The sequence below is a fragment of the Schistocerca nitens genome, chromosome 6, assembly GCF_023898315.1.
Source record: "Schistocerca nitens isolate TAMUIC-IGC-003100 chromosome 6, iqSchNite1.1, whole genome shotgun sequence".
Lineage (NCBI taxonomy): Eukaryota > Metazoa > Arthropoda > Insecta > Orthoptera > Acrididae > Schistocerca > Schistocerca nitens.
In genome coordinates, this window is record NC_064619.1 from 543450206 (window position 1) to 543463209 (window position 13004).

The 13004-nt window shown below is 41.0% G+C and overlaps 1 long non-coding RNA gene across 4 annotated transcripts in view; it reads right to left on the reverse strand.

Moving 5' to 3' along the window:
* Positions 1-337: 337 nt before the first annotated feature.
* The window catches only part of LOC126262948 (uncharacterized), a 32295-nt gene continuing 19628 nt past the window's right edge, over positions 338-13004 (reverse strand). Inside the window, exons 1-4 of one of the 4 annotated variants that reach the window (XR_007546786.1) lie at positions 2967-3140; positions 2527-2798; positions 2097-2292; positions 338-1914 (exon numbers count right to left, since the gene is read on the reverse strand). This is a non-coding gene — a long non-coding RNA (uncharacterized LOC126262948). Of the gene's footprint in view, positions 1915-2096; positions 2293-2496; positions 2799-2966; positions 3141-13004 lie in introns of those variants that run through there. The other 3 variants (XR_007546789.1, XR_007546787.1, XR_007546788.1) reach the window with 3 other exon arrangements.

The following is a 13004-nucleotide window of genomic DNA, read 5'->3' on the forward strand; positions in this document are numbered from 1 at the left end:
ATACAGGCTTCTGAATCATAACACGGACAACAATTGAGGCGTTGAGATCAAAAAGGGGATATGTCACTCAATTGAAATAGCGTTATTCCCAAACCTTATAGTTAGTCCCACAGACTCTTGAGGGAGAATGCAATGTTATACTACCAATCTGTAATCATAGGGTGAAGGTAACTAATAGAAAATTGTAATAGAAAATGTATGACACATCCCCTTTTTGATTTAAACAACAGTCATTGTACTGAAATGTTGTATAACGAAATAAAATACCACATCTACAAGCAAAATATTATTTTTAATCATTTCAACATGGTCATTCACATGTAACATGGAAGAGTTAATTCCACACGTTTTACTTATTAAAAAAACATTTTTGTATTGACAGAGATATATGTTCATAAATTTGTCACTCTTGATCACTGTCCCAAACTTCACTTCCAGATTCACTCATCCTCTCAACGAGGCAGTCTGTTAATGTCGCATTGATATAGATGCCTATCAAAATACCCACGAAACTGCAAAGGGATAACGTCAATCATGCGTGAAATATCCTTCAGTTTCTCAGGTTTCACTGGAATGACGTCCACGTATGCTCTCGGCACATTATGGAAATGGGGGACTGTCCCAGCCTTAACCAAACAAAAATCATATTTGAACATTCCACTGCTATTGGGTGAAACAGAGACGCATTTTGACTGGTCAGTGTACTCAAAATAGTTTGTAACGCGTAACAATCCATTTTTCTCCTTTCACAGTTACAGATTTCTTAAAAAATGAATCTAGATGTTTCTGATAGTCAAGAAACGCGCCTTGTGTGCATAGTTCAATATGAATTCGTTTCCTTGCTTCCTGTAGTACTGTGAACCATTGGTGGGGAGTATACACTGTGTCCTGTTTCCTTTTCCGTAATTCCATACCCGTTAAGTCCCTATCACAGGCATTGTAGGAATGCCCACAGGTTGGGAACATGTGGAAAACGTTGGAAAATCTACCACTATGAACTGAAGTGTACCAAAATTGAACCACTGTGCGATTCCGATTCTGTCCTGTACTGACATCTGAAAATGGATACAACCTTTTCACACTAGAAGCCACATGTTTAGTTATGAAATCCATAAGGAGAGAAACCACTGCATTGGGACCTTTCTTAGCGGTTACTTCATCAAACATATAAATGAAAGCTTTGTTATCAGAAAATCTATGAATACCAAATATAAATACCCATGGATGCCGCAAATAGAACATATCACATACCGGTAAGTCTGGGATAGGTACGTTCTGCATGAAAATGAATGTGATTATTTCTGATTCTCCCACCTCTTCTCCTTGTACAGTTTTTCACAACGTGACATGTTATCATAGAACTGACGTGCCCAAAGCTTATGGAGTTTCAACTCATTTTGCGCTGCAATCTTGGTAGCAGGGTTGTTCTTCTATTATACATGTTAGCCTTTCACATTCACCACAGACCTCGACTCTAGGACGACCAAAGCCACAGTTGTAATTATTCTTGAAATAATCATAAAAATAAAAATATCGAACCTTTGGTTTGAACAACCCTGGGTCAGTAGTGTTACTTTGAGACCTATAAATTATGTACATTTCGGGGTTGTATTTTTCAAGAAAGATTTCCCACACGGTTTTCACAGATAAAGAACTTGAGAGGGATCTCTTCTTCCTACCACAACGTCCATAATGTGCTACCCTTACTGGAAACGACTCAATGAATTCCGCTACCATGACATTGGTATTTTCTGGAACGGAATAATTGTTTTGGTGTCACCCACGACCATCATGTGGCGAAGTCACTCCTCCTTGACTTAAGTGGTACAGTCTCTCCACTCGTCGTTTCGTTATGCCATGGAGTGCACTAAAAGGTTTCTTGAATACCACAGTTTCCTTGAAGCCAACTTTAACCTGCAAATACAAGTGAATTAGTATCATAAAACAAAAATCTGCGTGATCGTAATACTGTAACCATATAAAAAATACGCCTTAACTATTTGCCTTAAAGATTTTACAAAACGTGGATCAAAGGTGTACATAATTCGGGAACGAAGTTGTTAATAAAATAATATTACAGTTGTCATGCCAGTTACCTTATAACAATAGTTTACTGTCCTTCCACGATTGGTAATGAAATTTAGGCGTGGTCTCCTTGCTTTTGGAATGAAGGGAGGAATGTGAGCACTCAAGTACCCATCCTGTCCATCTTTGTTGGGCATATTGTTGAATTCTGTCAACAATAGTTCCTTCTCAGCAAATGATAACTTCCCAAAACATTTACGCCGGCATCTGTAAACAGATATTAGCGTACTATTAACCTGTATACTCGGCGAATAACATATTTTTGGCGATTTCCTGTATTACAACTAAAACATAAACTGCAACTCTGCGTCCATGAAAGGAATTTATATTCACATTTTAGTACAATGTTCCTACACAACTTGCCTGTGCTACAGAATATTACGTTATGTACACAGAATTAAAAAAACGAACATTGTATTACTATTTATCTGCAATCTGCACCTGTTTTCCTCCTAGGAACAATGTTTCCTTTGCAGTTGGTATGCTCCAAACCCTAGACCTTCTTTTGTTTAATCACATTCGTCTTCCACAGTTCGGGGCGCCTTTTCTTCCTTCTAAATTCGTGTAAATCGTCTTCAGACTCGTCTGACGGTTCCATCACCAAAGTCATTTTGAAATCTCACAGCTCATTACTGCAAACCGCTACAGTGCTGCCCTCACGCCACACGTTCTTTCGTGCCATATATGAACTTTTCTCTTGAGAAGTACTCTTTCTGCAAGAAACATAATTTCAACACTGGTTTTGACAGAGAATAAAACACTGAACACGTCCCATTTTAGATGCGGAATCGTGTGAAAGTACCAACTACAGTAATAACACATATACCCCAAAAATGATGACAAGTCCCGTTTCTGATCTCAACGCCGCAATTGTGTCTTACCTCACCACATCGGGCAGCCCACTGTTTGGTTTGCCACACGCTGCCACGCTGGCGCATATACAAATGGCGTTGATTTAGTGATTTTTCAAGATGTGTATATCACCAGCAATTCACAGTATTTGGCGTCATTCAATGGACGAAGCGAAGATTCCTTTTGTGACTGCAATTGCCGTTCGCCTCTGCAACGTGTCACCATCGGCAAGTGAAATTTGCTTTCAATTCACATAGTTTATTCAGAATACAACACAATTACTTCACACCATCACATATCGCAGTTTTACATTTTATGCATCACAAACAGTCTTAGATCACGTAACTCCGTTAGTTGCAAAGACCGAATCAAACGAATTTATTCTTTGCTCCTCACCTTACTTATAGAACATTTTATGCGCTTTTAGGCCTCACACCAGAGTAGATGACTATTATGTAGCTAAGAGTTCATCTGATACTTTTACATTACGTTACAAAATTTTATACATTTACGACTTTCTTTTTCTGTGCGGAGAGGTCATCCGAGTGTTCGGAGTATTAATATTTCGCACTTCAATTCCGCTGAGATGGGGACACAGTATAGTAAAAATATCGTACTCATCAATTATACTTAGTAAGGCAATACATCATCATTGATTTACTGAAAAGTGAGGACAATAAATTGTCAGTGCGCGAACAAAAGAATTGCAAGCATTTAGGTGTGCAAAAATCGGTCTCAACAATTGAAGCAAAGAAGGAAAATTCATGCTACAGAGCATACCGAAAGAAAAATAGTAAAAAGTCTAGTTATATGAGACTTGTACATGGAATTTCGTAGTACCTCTCATTTACTCATTTGTCTCTCTGGATAAGTAGGAAAACTAGTATAAGTTTATTTCATCTGATTATTTCCACTTAGCATTTTAAAACCATAACTTACTCACGTATTGGGTGCTACTCTAATAACAATTCTAATGCTTTATTATGTACTTATTAACCACACACACACACACACACACACACACACACACACACACACTTAACATACCTCGTGGAAGTAAGAGATACGTCAGTCATCAACCTCCGCACTGATGTTGTACACTAAGAATGGTATTAAATTTTCCTTCTTACAGTGAGGTGACAAAAATCATGGGATAGCGAATGCACGTATAAAGATGGCGGTAGTATCTCTTGCACAGAATATAAAATGGCGGAGCTGTCATTCGTACTCAGGTGATACATACGAAATGGTTTCCTTCATTGTTGACAAACTGAATCAGATGATAAAGTTGCTGAAAGGTTCAAAGAAAGCTTGAGTTTGACTTGAAACACGTACCCGACTCATACAATTATACTAGGTGGTGACGTTAATTTACCGTCGATACGTCGGCGAAAATACATGTTTAATTTCGGAGGTACGCATCAAACATCATCCGAAATTGTGCTAAACGAACTCTCTGAAAATTTTCGAGCAGTTAGTACATGAGCCCACGCGAATAGTAAACGATTGTGAAAATACACTTGACCTCTTAGCAACAAATAATCCTGAGTTAATAACGAGCATCCAGCCGGATACAGGGATTAGTGAACAAAGGGTTGCTGTGGCAACATTGAATATTGTAACCCCCAAATCTTCCAAAAATAAACGAAAAATATATCTATTCAAAAAAGCAGATAAAAATTCCCTTGACGCCCTTACCGAGAGACAATTCCACTCCATCCAAATTAACAATATAAGTGTAGACCAGATGTGGCTTCAATTCAAAGAAATAGTAGCGGCAATAATTGAGAGATTTATTCCAAATAACTTAACAAACGACGGAGCTCATCCTGCTTGGTACACAAAACGGGTCAGAACACTTGCAGAATCAACGAAACAAATTTAAAGAGACAGAAAATGCCCAAGATTGGTGATGTTTTACAAAAGCTCGAAATTTAGCGTGGACTTCAATGTGAGATGCTTATAATGGTTTCCATAACGAAAGTTTCTGTCGAAACCTGGTAGAAAATCCATAAGAGATTCTGGTCGTATGTGAAGTATGCTAGCGGAAAGACACAATCAATGCCTTCTCTGTGCGATAGCAATGGAGATACTACTGAATACAGTGCTGCCAAAGCAAAGTTACTAAATACACGTTTCCGAAATGCCTTCACATAAGAGTACGAAGTGAATATTCCAGAATTCGAATCAAGAACACCTGCCAACATGAGTAACGTAGAAGTAAATATCCTCGGAGTAGTGAACCAACTTAAATCACTTAATAAAAGCAAGTCTTCTGGTCCAGACTGTATACCAGTTAGGTTCCTTTCAGAGTATGCTGATGCAATAGCTCCATACTTAGCAATCTTATACAACCGTTCGCTCGATGAAAGATCCATACCCAAAGACTGGAAAGTTGCGCGGGTCACACCAATATTCAAGAAAGCTAGGAGAAATCCACTAAATTACAGGCCCATATCATTAACGTTGATATGCAGTAGGATTTTGGAATATATTGTGTTCGAACATTATAAATTACTTCGAAGGAAACGGTCTATTGACATACAGTCAACATGGATTTAGATAACATCGTTCTTGTGAAACACAACTAGCTCTTTACTCACATGAACTGTTGAGTGCTATTGACAAGGGATTTAAGATTGATTCCATATTCCTGGATTTTCTGAAGGCTTTTGACACTGTACCACACAAGCGGCTTGTACTGAAATTGCCTGCTTATGGAATATCGTTTCAGTTATGTGACTGGGTTCGTGATTTCCTGTTAGAGAGGTCACAGTCCGTAGTAACTGACGGAAAGTCATCGAGTTAAACAGAAGAGATTTCTGGCGTTCCCGAAGGTAGATTTATAGGTACTTTGCTGTTCCTTGTCTATATGAACGATTTGGGAGACAATCTGAGCAGCCGTCTTAGGTTGTTTGCAGATGAAGCTGTCGTTTATCGACTAATAAAGTCATCAGAAGGTAAAAACAAATTGCAAAACTATGTAGAAAATATATCTGTATGGTGCGAAAATTGGCAATTGACCCTAAATAACGAAAGGTGTGTGGTTCCCCACATGAGTGCTAAAAGGAAACAGTTAAACTTCGGTTACACTATAAATCTGTCAAATCTAAAGGCCGTTAATTGAACTGAGTACCTAGGAATTACAATTAGGTTAGGTTCAAGTCTAGGAAGTTCGGTGGCCAGCGGAAGCGTTTAAACTCAGAAGAGTGCTACTAGAGCCACTTTGTAACAATTATGCATGTGTGATGTATCGCATTGTCCTACTGAAATTGCCCAAGCCCGTCGGGATGCACGATGAACGTGAGTGGATGCAGGTGATCAGAAGGGATGCTTACGTACGAGTCACCTGTCACAGTCGTCTCTAACCGTATCAAGAATCCCCTGTCACTCCAACTGCACACGCCCCACAGCACTACAGAGCCTCCACTAGCTTGAACAGCCCCCTACTGACATGCAGGGTCCATGGATTCACGAGGTTGTATCCTCGATGCAATTTGGAACGAGACTCGTCCGACCACGCAACTTGTTTCTAGTCATCAACAGTCCATTGTCGGTGTTGATGGGCCCAGGCGAGGCGTAAAGCTTTTTGTCGTGTAGTCATCAAGGGTACACGTGTGGGCCTTTTCGTTGAATGCTTCGCATGCTGCCATTTTTTGACTGCTCAGCTTTGAAATATGCAGCGATTTGCGGAAGGGTTGCACTTCTGTCATGTTGAACGATTCTCTTCAATCTTCGTTGGTCCCGTTATAGCATAATCTTTTTCCGGCAGTAGCGATGTCGGAGATTTGATGTTTTACCGGATTCCTGATATTCACGGTACAGTCGTGAAATTGTCGTACGGAAAAATCCCCACTTCATCACTACCTCGGAGATCCTGTGTCACATCGCTGGTGCGGCGACTATAACACCATGTTTAAACGCACTTAAATCTTGATAAGCTGTCATTGTAGCAGCAGTAACCGACGTAACAACTGCGCCGTACACTTATTGTCTTATACAGGCGTTGCCGACCTCTGCGCCATATGCTGCCTATTTACATGTCTCTGTATTTGAATACGCTTGCCTATATCAGTTGCTTTGGCGCTTCAGTGTAATACACGCTATAACACGCAGCTATCATTACATATGCATGGTATCGTCCTAGAGGATGTTACTGTTCCTCATACTTCATGCCCCAGCGCCCTCTTCGTACTGTTGTGTCCGATTCACTTCTCTTGCTGACTCACCTTGTAGTTGCAGGCCGGAGTGGCAGAGCGGTTCTAGACGCTTCAGTCTGGAACCGCGCGACTGCTACTGTCGCAGGTTCGAATCCTGCCTCTGGCATGGATGTGTGTGTCGTCCTTAGGTTAGTTAGGTTTAAGCAGTTCTAAGTTCTAGGGGACTGATGACAAACAAATGTTAAGTCCCATAGTACTCAGAACCATTTGAACCATCACCTTGAGTAGTTGATGTTATACAATGGTTCAGGATTCGAATCGAGAGCTTGGCGACATGGTGTTTACATATGGAGAGGGAAATACCAATGGGCGGCAGGCAGAAAGGTCGTATCAGGAGATCTATCCCCGCCGACAACAACCTCAGCATTCAATGTTTGCAACAGTGTTTCATTGGTTATATGAGACAGGGTCGTTTCAGGAAACAGGAAATGATGAAGGAGGTACCCGAAATGTTCGGACACCAGACTGGAGGACAATGTGATTAACACTGTGGAACGCGACCGCCACACCAGTATGAGGCAGTTGGTTCGCCATTACATGGTAAGCCAGACGACCGTGTGGAATATTCCCCATGAGAACTGGTACTATCCTTATCACTTACAGCGTGTGCAGGACTTACTAGTAACAGATTTTCCATATCGGAAGCAGTTTCGTCACTGATTTCTTCACCAGGCAACCACGATTCCGGGATATGTGTCATCCATCCAATTCACAGATGAGGCCACCTTTACACGGAGTGTTATAACTTTCAAAACAATCATCTGTGTGATAGTATGCAGAACCCCTATGGCATGGTGACAGCGAATCATCAGCATCGTTTGAGCCACAATGTGTAAGCTGGGATAACTGGCGACCGTATTTTAAGACTAGTCTTCCTTCCATGTCGGCTAACTGGCCGGGACTATTGGTGTTTTTTGTGGATGACCCTACCGGAAGAAATATCATTGATGATGCGAAGGGGTATGTAGCTGCTACATGATGCAGCTCCAGCCACTTCGCCGTTAACATTCGGACGCATCACAATCGTGTCTTCCCTGGTCGATGGATCGGACGAGGGGGTCCCATTGCATGGCCTGCTCGTTCACCGGATCTCAATTCGTGCGATTTCTGGTTATGGGGCCATCTCAAAAGTATCGTGCATGCAGAGCCCATTCCAGATGTAGAGACACTGGTGCAGAACATTCAGCTGCCTTTGGAACTGTTTGGATGCAGCGTGGCCGATCCGAACATGTGGGACAGGACACGCTATGGTGCGTACACGCATCCGTTGAGACATGTAGAAACCATTTTCAACACATACTCGTACTGTAACTGTAGTTGCATCGTACAGCGCATATTAGACAGCAGTCTCTGAAAATAAAAAAAAGTTCAAATGTGTGTGAAATTTTATGGGACGTAACTGCTAAGGTCATCAGTCCCTAAGCTTACACACTACTTAATCTAAATTATCCTAAGGACAAACATACACACACCCATGCTCGAGGGAGGACTCGAACCTCCACCGGGACCAGTTGCACAGTCCATGACTGCAGTGCCCCACACCGCTCGGCTAATACCTCGCGGCTTTTTCTGTAACTATGTATGATTGAAGAAATGGTCTTTAGCATGGAAACCATGCATTTCCGGACAAGAGACCTTTCTTGTTCCATATCCTCTCATCGATCAATCCCTAGAGTTTGTACACAGTTGAAAAAATCACGTCGCATAATAATATATCTGCTAGACAGAGCACAGGTTGCTCCTACTAATTATAATGACTTAAGTCTGTTTACCCTCTTGATTTTTTTTTTTTGGTCATCAGTCTACTGACTGGTTTGATGCGGCCCACCACGAATTCCTTTCCTGTGCTAACCTCTTCATCTCAGAGTAGCACTTGCAACCTACGTCCTCAATTATTTGCTTGACGTATTCCAATCTCTGTCTTCCTCTACATTTTTTGCCCTCTACAGCTCCCTCTAGTACCATGGAAGTCATTCCCTCTTGCCTTAGCAGATGTTCTATCATCCTGTCCCTTCTCCTTATCAGTGTTTTCCACATATTCCTTTCCTCTCCGATTCTGCATAGAACCTCCTCATTCCTTAGCTTATCAGTCCACCTAATTTTCAACATTCGTCTATAGCACCACATCTCAAATGCTTCGATTCTCTTCTGTTCCGGTTTTCCCACAGTCCATGTTTCACTACCATACAATGCTGTACTCCAGACGTACATCCTCAGAAATTTCTTCCTCAAATTGAAGCCGGTATTTGATATTAGTAGACTTCCCTTGGCCAGAAATGCCTTTTTTGCCATAGCGAGTCTGCTTTTCATGTCCTCCTTGCTCCGTCCGTCATTTGTTATTTTACTGCCTAGGTAGCAGAATTCCTTAACTTCATTGACTTCGTGACCATCAATCCTGATGTTAAGTTTCTTGCTGTTCTTATTTCTACTACTTCTCATTACCTTCGTCTTTCTCCGATTTACTCTCAAACCATACTGTGTACTCTTATTATTCCCTCTTGGTTGTACATATTGCATATGACCCGTCTCTCCCTATAGTTTACCCCTACTTTTTTCAGAATCTCGAACAGCTTGCACCATTTTATATTGTCGAACGCTTTTTCCAGGTCGACAAATCCTATGAACGTGTCTTGATTTTTCTTTAGCCTTGCTTCCATTATTAGCCGTAACGTCAGAATTGCCTCTCTCGTTCCTTTACTTTTCCTAAAGCCAAACTGATCGTCACCTAGCGCATTCTCTATTTTCTTTTCCATTCTTCTGTATATTATTCTTGTAAGCAGCTTCGATGCATGAGCTGTTAAGCTGATTGTGCGATAATCCTCGCACTTGACAGCTCTTGCCGTCTTCGGAATTGTATGGATGATGCTTTTCCGAAAGTCAGATGGTATGTCGCCAGACTCATATATTCTACACACCAACGTGAATAGTCGTTTTGTTGCCACTTCCCCCAAAGATTTTAGAAATTCTGATGTAATGTTATCTATCCCTTCTGCCTTATTTGACCGTAAGTCCTCCAAAGCTCTTTTAATTCCGATTCTAATACTGGATCCCCTATCTCTTCTAAATCGACTCCTGTTTCTTCTTCTATCACATCAGACAAATCTTCAACCTCATAGAGGCTTTCAATGTATTCTTTCCACCTATCTATTCTCTCCTCTGCATTTAACAGTGGAATTCCCGTTGCACTCTTAATGTTACCACCGTTGCTTTTAATGTCACCAAAGGCCTGCACTTCCTATTTATTTAATTCCTCAGCGACTTGTATTTCTGTATTCCTGATTTTCCCGGAACATGTTTGTACTTCCTCCTTTCATCAATCAACTGAAGTATTTCTTCTGTTACCCATGGTTTCTTCGCAGCTACCTTCTTTGTACCTATGTTTTCCTTCCCAACTTCTGTGATGGCCCTCTTTAGAGATGTCCATTCCTCTTCAACTGTACTGCCTACTGCGCTAGTCCTTATTGCTGTATCTATAGCGTTAGAGAACTTCAAACGTATCTCGTCATTTCAGAGTACTTCCGTATCCCACTTCTTTGCGTATTGATTCTTCCTGACTAATGTCTTGAACTTCAGCCTACTCTTCATCACTACTATATTGTGATCTGAGTCTATATCTGCTCCTGGGTACGCCTTACAATCCAGTATCTGATTTCGGAATCTCTGTCTGACCATGATGTAATCTAATTGAAATCTTCCCGTATCTCCAGGCCCTTTCCAAGTATACCTCCTCCTCTTGTGATTCTTGAACAGGGTATTCGCTATTACTAGCTGCAACTTGTTACAGAACTCAATTAGTCTTTCTCCTCTTTCATTCCTTGTCCCAAGTCCATATTCTCCTGTAACCTTTTCTTCTACTCCTTCCCCTACAACTGCATTCCAGTCGCCCATGACTATTAGGTTTTCGTCCCCCTTTACATACTGCATTACCCTTTCAATATCCTCATACACTTTCTCTATCTGTTCATCTTCAGCTTGCGACGTCGGAATGTATACCTGAACTATCGTTGTCGGTGTTGGTCTGCTGTCGATTCTGATTAGAACAACCCAGTCACTGAACTGTTCACAGTATCACACCCTCTGCCCTACCTTCCTATTCATAACGAATCCCACACCGGTTATACCATTTTCTGCTGCTCTTTGTATTACCCGATACTCATCCGACCAGAAATCCTTGTCTTCCTTCCACTTCACTTCACTGACCCCTAGTATATCTAGATTGAGCCTTTGAATTTCCCTTTTCAGATTTCTAGGTTCCCTACCACCTTCAAGCTTCTGACATTCCACGCCCTGACTCGTCGAACGTTATCCTTTCGTTGATTATTCAATCTTTTTCTCATGGTAACCTCCCCCTTGGCAGTCCCCTCCCGGAGATCCGAATGGGGCACTATGGCGGAATCTTTTGCCAATGGAGAGATCATCATGACAGTTCTTCAATTACAGGCCACATGTCCTGTGGATACACGTTACGTTTCGTCGGCACCTTGCGTCACAAGGCGTCACACGTGGTTTCCATTGCCTTCCGCATCCTCATGTCGTTGATCATTGCTGATTCTTCCACCTTTAGGGGCAATTTCCCACCCCTAGGACAAGAGAGTGCCCTGAACCTCTATCCACTCCTCTGCCCTCTTTGACAAGGCCGTTGGCAGAATGAGGCTGACTTCTTATGCCGGAAGTCTTCGGCCGCCAATGCTGATTATTTATCAAAATTTAGGCAGTGGCGGGGATCGACCCCGGGACCAAAGACGTTTTGATTATGAATCAAAGACGCTACCCCTAGACCACGGGTACGAAGCCGCTCTTGATTATCACTCGGGGTTAATTAGAAATGCTTTTACAGCTTTCATTTGTTAACTTGAGGTAGGTACTTATATATATTTATCAAAGAGATCCTCATATCACTACAAGATAACATTCCATAATTAAATTACTCCCATTTTAATTGGTTCTATATTTTATTACTGTTTGGTCAGAGTCTTGCATGAATGTATAGTGTAGAAATGGATTATTTTCGAAAATAACCTGTAAATGAACGTCACTTGAAGTTTTATAATCAAGGCTGCAGACTCTTTATTCATATTAATTTTATCAGTTGACACAGTTAAATCTAAATCCATACGGGTGTTTGTTACCGTATTACGTATTCATTGAGACGTCTGAAAATGCTAGTATTTACATTTAGCCATGGCAGATATGAAACCTTACGTATCCTACATGAGACAACACCTGTTTTATTAGGCACTCATTTAATAAAAGTCCTTACATATCTGTTTACACGTCCCTTAGTTATTTTTAAGTCCTTGTGGAAGGTCAATCCATTCTACCCTCCCAAAAATTCTATACTCTCAACCAACGTGCACCATAATACCTAGTTGGGCCGTGTTGTTTGACTCCGATTCCATTTTACAAACTCATCTTGAAAATTACAGTGGCTGTATACCTATTCTTACTCAAGACAACAAGTGTGTGCCTACTGAATAACAGAAGCTAGCCACCAATGTATTCTAGTTACTTAGAAAACAGTATTATGATTCACTTAGCAAAACATAAGGAAAGTTTCACAGTGCCAACATATGGCGTTATTCATTTCATTTGAGTTAGTTCAGCCATAATTTGAGACCATTCAGCAGTGCCTAACTGAACAAGTAACACATAAACAACTGTAATTTCAGAGTCCATTATTCACTTTCTGCTTCTGTACTGCATGGAAGTATATCTTAAGGACTCTGAGTTAATGAAGACATTTAATCTTTTTAATAATGGGATAAGCCAACAAATAACTGATTTAGGCTTAAATTGCCCACAACCATTCTGGTGGTTCGTTGTTCGTGGAGGCGTCATAGCATGTAT